General features: G+C 35.9%; 1 pseudogene; it reads right to left on the bottom strand.

The window, feature by feature from the left end:
* Positions 1 to 212: 212 nt before the first annotated feature.
* On the bottom strand, positions 213 to 8,390 carry LOC125610522 (annotated as a pseudogene).
* Between the last annotated feature and the right edge of the window lie 591 nt (positions 8,391 to 8,981).

Below are 8,981 nucleotides of genomic sequence, written 5' to 3'. Positions count from 1 at the left end.
ANATTGCAAAATCCTTCATCCAAAAGTGGTGGACGATAGGAAGGGAAGTAGGAGGGTAAATGGCACAGGGAGAAAAGCAAAGCATGCAAATCAGTCCTGGCACAGGATATACCAGTCAGCTTTTGGTTGTTGTGACCAAAATACCTGACAAGAACAATTTAGGGGAATAAACGTTTATTCTGAGCACATCATCTCAGAGACTCAGTCCATGGTCAATCAACTCCTTTGCTCTGGGCCTTAAGAGAGGCATAACCAGGAAAGGTTTGCCTTGCCAGAAATCTTTGCTTCATTGGTACTTGGAATGAACCAAGGAAAGAAGATAGGGAAGACATAGCCACTGCTAATGTTTGAGGACTCCATTGCTATGAGCAAAGCCCTGAGTGAACCTAATGCAAAGTAATAAGGTCAGTTAATTCTTTTCTGTTTTATAACCTCTAGTGCATTCTAATTCCTGTATTGAAACGTAGATATTAGAAGCAGCATACAGAGTACAGAAGAGAACAATGCAGAAGATTAGCCAGCTGACCACTTAGATGAATGGGAGTGAGACAAACATTTCCTGGATGAAGAAAAGAGCCTGCACCAAAATGTTGAATTACCTGTGAGTAATTGTTGCTAACTCTTGAGAAGGAGTGAGGTTTCTTCCCTTGATACCTCCGATGCCAGACAGAACAACCACATCTTGAACCCAAATGACATTGACAACTTTGTTAGGCACAAACATTCGTAGCACCCAAAGAACACAGAAAATTGATGTAGGGAAGAATTCCAACCATGACAGAACATGTCTGTGGAGCCATGGATCACCAATAATATGTGCTGTTATGGACGGAATCACAGTGGTGAATACTTGGTGACACAGGAGGAGAATCCACCAGAGTCTCCCCTATTTCAACCACAATATTGGAAAATTCCAAAAGCAATATGTGGCTTACTCTTTCTTTTCTCTGTATTCTTGGGCTTCCTGGTATACCAGAACACTACTTCTTCCACAATCCTTTTGCTTCAGCCATTTTAGCCACTGGGATTACAAAAAAAAATTCTTTTTCAGTAAAGAAAAAATTTAAATTTTCAGATATGAATGTTTCATTATAAAAACATTACTAAGCCTTTTTTTTTGTACTGGTGATTGAACCCAGAGGCATTTAACCACTGAGCCACATTCCCAGCCCTTTTAATTTTTTATTTAGAGACAGGGTCTTGCTAAGTTGCTTAGGGCCTTGCTAAATTGCTGAGGTTGGCTTTGAACTTGTGATCCTCCTGTTACAGCCTCTGAGCCACAATGATTACAAGCATGTACCACTGTGCCAAGCCTAAGGTTTTTTTACTTAAAAAGAACTTCTAGTAATATCATTTCCTAAATAGATTGTTAATTCTTTACAGTCATAAGTGTAGGATTTCTCCTACATTTGTCTAAATTTCTTTTGTTGTACAGTTGCTGATTATTATAGTATATGTTCCAAAAGCTCTGAAACTTGTGTTTGTGAAAAACTCAATAGCAATGAGCCTTTCAGTAATGTAAACATGGTTGCAAATTTGGATTTTCCATTGAAAGAAACATGCTTTTCCTGATTCTATTTCATGCGGGAGGATCTTATACCATAAGATGACTCTGAAGTAGGGTGGCATTATTCTGCTGCTGTCAACTTCTGAGATCAAGGCTCTACAAGCATTGCAAACATCAGCAGACTCAGTTTAAGCATGGTGTACCTCAGGAAGCCCACAATGAAGAAATGCTTTGTCTACCTCATTGTAAAACAGTGAGACTGACACCCCAGGGGGCTGTGTGGCACTCAGCCCAGGTCTCTCTAGACCCTTATTTCAGAAAGTCACCTCTGTGTCCAGCCTGAGCTCTTCAGCTGGAAGCAGTACATAAGTACTGGCAGGAATTTTGGCCTGAAACCAGGAGGTTGTCATAAAATTTATCTCTTCTTTGGCAACATACAAATGAATTTGGCTAAAAAGTGTTTTTTAAAATCTCTTTTCCTGTCTGTGGTTAGTAGAGAAGTGATGGAAAAAGAAAGAGCAGAGATACCTATGTTTCTGAAACTTTGGCAATTTATTTACTTGTAAAGTGAGCTGTAAGACCTCATAGCATTGTCTAGATACCTATTTTGGGAAATGACTTTGTGGAATTTAAATTTAAATATTAAATAAAAGCAAATAAATATGCTATTTTAAAATCTTTTTTAGGAATTTCTTATTTGTTCTTTTGGTTATACATGACAGTAGAATGTATTTTGACATCATATAGACATGGAGTATAACTTCCCATTCTTGTGATTATACATGATGTGGAGTTACAATGGTCGTGAATTCATATATGAACATAGGAAAGTTATGTCTAATTGATTCTTCAGTCTTTCCGTCCCATCCCCACTCCCTTCCTGCACCCTCCTTGTTCAATACAGTGAACCTATTGTGAATCAGCATCCGAACATCAGAGAATATCAGCTTTTGTTTTTTGGGGGATTGGCTTATTTCACATAGCTTGACAGGCTCCAATTCCATCCACTTACTGGCAAATGTCATAATTTTATTCTTCTTTATGGCTGGCTAATATTATTGTGTATATATAACATATTTTCTTTATCCATTCATTTGTTGAATGGTACTTAGGTTGGTTCCATAGCTTAGCTACTGTGAATTGAGCTGCTATGAACATTGATGTGGCTGCATCACTATGGTACACTGATTTTAAGTCATTTAAGCATGTGGTGAGGAGTGGGATAAATGGGTCAAATGGTGGTTCCATTCCAGGTCTTCTAAGGAATCTCCATTCAGCTTTCTAGAGTGGTTGCACCAGTTTGCAGTACCACCGGCAATGTATGAGTGTACCTTTTCCCCACATCCTCACCAACATTCATTGTTACTTATATTCTTGATAATTGCCATTATGACTGGAGTGAAATGAAATCTCAGTGTAGTTTTAATTTGCATTTCTGTAATTGCTAGTGATGTTGAACATTAGCTAAGTTATGCAACCAAACTATATGCACATCACCAGATGCATGGATAAGAAATTTTGGTATATGTACACAATGGAATATTACTCAGCCATAAAGATAAATGACTTTATGGCATTTGCCAATAAATCGATGGATCTGGAGACTATTATGCTACATGAAATAAGCCAATCCCCCAAAGCCAAAGGTTGAATGTTTTCACTGATATGTGGAAGCTAAACCACAATAGAGGGGGGAGGGAAAGAAGTTCAATAGATTATACAAGGGGGAATAAAAGGAAACAATGATAGGAAAAACAGTAGAATAAATCTAACATGATTTTCCTATATGCACATATACAAATACCTAAGGAACTCTACCATCATGTCCACCCACAAGAATCGGGACCTAATTAGAATAAGATATATTCATGCTTGTTAATATCACCAAAATGGATTCTACTGTCTTGTATAACTGAGAAGAACCAATAAAAAATTGCCAATTAAAAGCAAAACAAAACAAAAAAGAATCATATAGTGCTTATGCAGGCATATATTTGCCCTTGTAGCTGTTTTAAAACATTCATTTTTCAAATGTTTAAACATAAATTACTTTCTAAATTGAGGAACACTGAGTATCCCTTGAACATTATTAGCCTCTTGCAATACAAGTTTCTAATCAAAGAATATTTCCTGCAGCCTTTCTTTGAACATGCTATCAAATCTGACTATAATTCCTAGTCCAATGACTTCCAAAGGAATTCTTTATAACAGTTGGAAAGCTATTATAATGACATCATTACAAATAGATGGGAGAGCTAAATAGAAGTGAAGGTGATTCCAAAAATAAGCACTTTTTGAAGCAATCTGAAGCTTAAGAGTGGAGTTCATACAGCTTTTATTTTTTATAATCACCTTCCACTTGTCTTATTCTTTTGTTTTCCATCCCAAGCCAATATTATTACTGCAAAGGCAATACTAGGCAAAGAACTTTAGCTTGTATACCTTTTATTTGAATGAAATTCTGAAAAGGGTTATTGAAGATGAGTTTGAAGAAAGTCAAACTATCTATAATCTGAAATCATCAGATATTTGGATTGGGGGGTATGTTTGATGCTAATTAATTTGTGACTCCTGACTGTGTCAGCACAGCTCATACGAGGTAAAGTAATTCTTTATTCAAATAGGTTTTTAAGATTTAAAAAAAATATGGGTTTGCAAGATAGCAGAATAGAGGAGGTTGATTTCCTAGTTGCTCTGTGGTGTGAAACCAAGAAAGCACACAGGCAGCTTCTCAGCAAGGTGGTTGAACAAAAAGGCAGGGGAGGGGGGATTTACTGGAATTTAAAACTGGATATTTCAAGCAGAATGGGGATTCAGGAGGGCCAGAGCCCTCCCTCCACAAGTAAATTAGGGTGATAAGGAATTTCAGGGAACCTACATTTTTAAGAGGCCTGAGGCTTGTCTGGGTATGGAGCATTTACAGAGTAAGGACATTGCATGACTAAAAAGTGTGCTGCAAATATCCTCATGGAAGTAAGAAGCCACCATCCCTCCAGGCAGCATGCAGAGAACAAAGGATGAACCATTTCACAGCTGTGGTGTGGAGGCTGGCAGCTAATGGAGCTGACTCCTGGCAAACCAGAGTTTGGCCTTAAATACAGGCCCAGTAAACACACAGCATGACATAGAGTGTGCTTCTGTGACCAGGAGAAGATAAAACATGGAGAGAGGTTTACACAGAGGACAACTGATTGTGGAAACCAACCCAGACCTCCCCTTCTCCCTCCAATCCAGCTGCTTGCAAAACCATCTGGGAGAGACATGTCTGGCTATGAATTCAGAAAGGCAAGGGTGGGAGAGATAGAGTTTGGAGACTGAATCCAAGACCAGGAAATGTGGGGTCTGCAGATGACACAAAAGACTAAAAATGGAAGCCTCCACCACACAGTGGAATGCAGGGAAGGTCTCCAGGATACTGTCTTCCAGCATGAGCCAGAAATCACTGGGCCCTAGAAGGTGCACTGATTTAAAATCTCCAGATGAATTAGTATTCAGCAAAGAGCCTGGTGCCCACCTAAGCCTAAATCCTGCCTCCTGGAATTCTACCTACAGGATTACCTCCCTAACTCCAGCAATCCAAAGGGTGTAGTATATTGCGCCAGTTGACTCCACCTAAAACTGCTGAGAAGAGAAGCTGAGAATCATTTGAACTCCAACAGAAAGAATTTTTTAACATTTCATCAAGTTTTCTCTCTCTCTCTCTCTCATTTGTTTTTGGTTTTCTTTGTGTGTTTTGAGTTTCTTTTTCTCTGTTTAAATTGTGACCTGTGGTTCATGGACATTTATACATACTCATATTTGGGATTTTCCTCATTTCTAGAATTTTGGAAGCGGATTATTTTTTATGGATCAGATTTTTGAGGACTAGGATATTTTGATTAGAATATTTTAGTTTTCTTTTGTATTTTTTTATTAGTATTTTTTATTTTTAAAATTTCACTTTATATATATTTTTTCTCTTACCTATTTCCCTTGATTATTTTTTCTTTTCTTCCACTAATAGCCAACCTCTATTGTTCTTTCACTATTCCTTTAATTTTATACTTCTTTCTTCTCTCTTCCTCCCTCATAACCATCACATTCCATATCACTTCTGTTGTCTCCCTTTCCACTATTTAAGACTGTAAACTTCCTGTTTTTATTGTAGGCAATCATTGATCATATCATTTCTGTTTATTGTGATAATTAACATTGTAGCTGTCATATTAGGGACTATTGGGTTTAATGCTGTATATTGTTTTATTGTTTGTACTGGTTGCTGTTATTATTTATCTCCCCCTAAATAGTGAGGTACTATAGGGTAGAAACTCTACTATCTCAGATCCATACTGTTAGATGGGTAGACACACAAAAACATAAAAATACAAGGGAACAAGTCAATCCAAATAAACCAAGATACTCTAATAACAAAATCCACCACCCTGGATGAAATGTCAGGGAAGAAGTGTAGAATGTACATAGTTAAAATAATCTGTAAAGTAAAGGACAGTAAATGAAGTAAAATTAGAGAAAATACTGGAAGTGAAAGATCACTTCAATAAAGAAATGGAGATTCTGTCTTCATTATCTGTTGTTCTGTCTTCCAATGATCTAGTGCATTGATGATGCTTTCTATTGAGTTTTTTATTTCGTTTATTGTTTTCTTCATTACAAGGATTTCTAATATTTTTTTCAGAATCTCTCTCTCCTTTTTAAAAAGTAATATTTTGCTACTCATATTTTCTCCATTATCTCTTTGTTGGTGTGATAAATGATTATTTGCTCTCTTATCTCTTTGTTGGAGTGATCAATTTTTGCCTGTATTTGCTCATTTAGGTCATTCTTTAATTCACAGATCATTTTAATTATGTACATTCTGAACTACTTCTCTGACATTTCATCTACTACGCTGTCCTTGGATTCGGTTATTGTAGTATCTGGTTTGTTTGGGCCCTTTCTTCCCTTATTTTTTCATTTTGCCTACGTGTTTTCCTTTCCAGCAGTGTGAATCTGTTCCACAAGAGAGAGGAATCAGATCACATTTAGGAGCAGACCAATTCATATCTCAACAGATTTTTCAACCCAGACCCTCAAAGCCAGGAGATTCTGGAACAACATATACTAAGCTCTGAAAGAAAATGGATGCCAATCAGGAATCTTATATCCATCAAAATTAAGCTTCAGATTTGATGATGAAATAAAAATCTTCCATGATAAGCAAACGTTAAAATAATTCATAATTAGAAGGTGTGCACTACAAAACAGTCATTAAGATATTTAATGAAGAAGAAACAAAAAATAAAAGTGAAAACAATAAAAAAGAGAGTAACTACATTAAAAGAACGGTGAATCAATGGAGACACTGATTCAAATTAAAAGCCGGAAATAAATCAAATGACAGGGAATAAAAATCATATCTCAATAGTAACATTGAATGTAAATGACCTGAACTCATCAATCAAAGGACATAGACTAGCAGATTGGGTCAAAACAAGATCCAAAAATATACTGTCTCCAAAAGACTCACCTCATAGTCAAAGATATCCACAGACTGAAGGAAAAAGGAAGGGAAAAAAACTTATTCACATGGATCTTGAAAACAAGCAGGCACTTCTATCCTCATATCAGATAAAGTGGATTAATCTGAATGCAATTGATTTATTGGTCTTGCTACTTTGCTGAATTCATTTATTATTTCTAGAAGTTTACTGGTGGGTTTTTTTTTGTGTGTGTATTCTAGATATAGAATCATGACATTGGCCAAGATAGTTTGAGCTCCTCTTTTCCTATTATATCCCTTTAATTTGTTTCTTTTACCTAATTGCTCTTGCTAGTATTTCAAGGACTTTGTTGAACAGAATCAGTGAAAGTGGGAACCCTTGCCTTATTCAAGTTTTTAGAGGGAATGCTTTCAGTTTTCTCTGTTTAGAATGATTTTGGTCTTAGGTTTTTCATATATACCTTTTACAATGTTGAGGCATGTTTCTTCTATCCCTAGTTTTTCCAGTGTTCTAAATATGATTGGATGTTGTATTTTGTCAAATTATTCTCTGCATCTATTGAGATAGTCATGTGGTTCTTGTCTTTAAGTCTATTCATGTAAGGTATTACATTTATTGATTTCTATATGTTGAAATAATCTTGCACCCTGTAGATGAAACCATTTTGATCCTAGTGCACTATCTTTTTAATGTGTTTTGTGTGCAATTTGCTGGTATTCTATCAAGATTTTTGCATCTATGTTCTGCAGGGATAGTGGTCTAAAGCTTCCTTTTCTTGATGTGTCTTTACTTGGTTTTGACATCAGGGTGATGTTAGCTTCATAGAGTGTATGTGGAAGAGTTACCTCCTTTTCTATTTGAGGAAGAATAATTTGAGGAGGATTAATGCTAGTTCTTCTTAAGGTTTGGTAGGACTCTACCAAGAATCCATCCAGGGGCTGGGTAATATAGTTCAGTTGGTAGAGTGCTTGCCTTGCATATACAAGGCCCTGGGTTCAATCCCCAGCATAACAAAAACAAAACAAAATAAAGTGCAAGACAGAAAAAAAATGGATAGAAAGAAAAGAAAAAGAAAAAGAATCTATCGGGTCCTGACTTTTTCTTTGTTGGTAAGCTTTTGATGGCGTCCTTAGTTTCATTACTTGAATTTAATCTCTTTAAATTTTCTGTATCCTCCTGGTTCAACTGAGTAGATCGTATATGTCTATGTATTTGTAAATATCTTCAAGATTTTAAAGATTAGTGGAGTATAAATTTTCATAAAGTCTCAGAGATTTTGGTATGTTGTATTACTATTCTCAGTTGCTTCTAAGTATTTTTTATTTTATCCCTGATTTCTTCTGTCCACTCACCATTCCAAAGTCTTCAGGTGTTAGAGTAGTTTCTACTTTTTGTGTTATCATTGATTTCTAATATCATTACATTATTATCTGATAGTATGCAGAGTATTATCTCTCTATTTTTGAATTCACTAAGAGATGCTTTGTGGCCTAAAATATGGTTTATTTTAGAAAATGTTCCACATGCTGCTGAGAAGAAAACATATGCAGCCATTAATGGATGAAATATTTTATATGTGTCCCTTAAATCTAGATTATTGGTTGTATCTATTAGTTCTATAACTTCTTTATTTAATTTTTGTATGAATGATCTATATAGTTTTGAAAGAGCTGTATTAAATTCATCCAGTATTATTGTGTTGTGTCTATTTGATCCTTGGTATTGAAGAGGTTTGTTATTGAGGTATATAGATGTTCCGTTGTTTGGAGCATAAATATTTACAATTGTTATGACTTGTTGATGTATAATTCCCTTAAGCAGTATAAAATGTCCTTCTTTGTCCCTTCTGATTATTTTTGGTTTGAAATCTGCTTTATCTGATACAAGAATAGAAACCCCTGCTTGGTTATGGAGGACCATGAAAATGATATATTTCTTTCCATTCTTTCACCTCCAGTCTGTGGGTGTCTTTGTCTATGAGGTGAAGCTCTTGG

This window comes from Marmota marmota, unplaced genomic scaffold (genome assembly GCF_001458135.2).
Source record: "Marmota marmota marmota unplaced genomic scaffold, marMar, whole genome shotgun sequence".
Taxonomy (NCBI): domain Eukaryota; kingdom Metazoa; phylum Chordata; class Mammalia; order Rodentia; family Sciuridae; genus Marmota; species Marmota marmota.
This window is presented reverse-complemented; position numbering and strand designations above follow the sequence as displayed.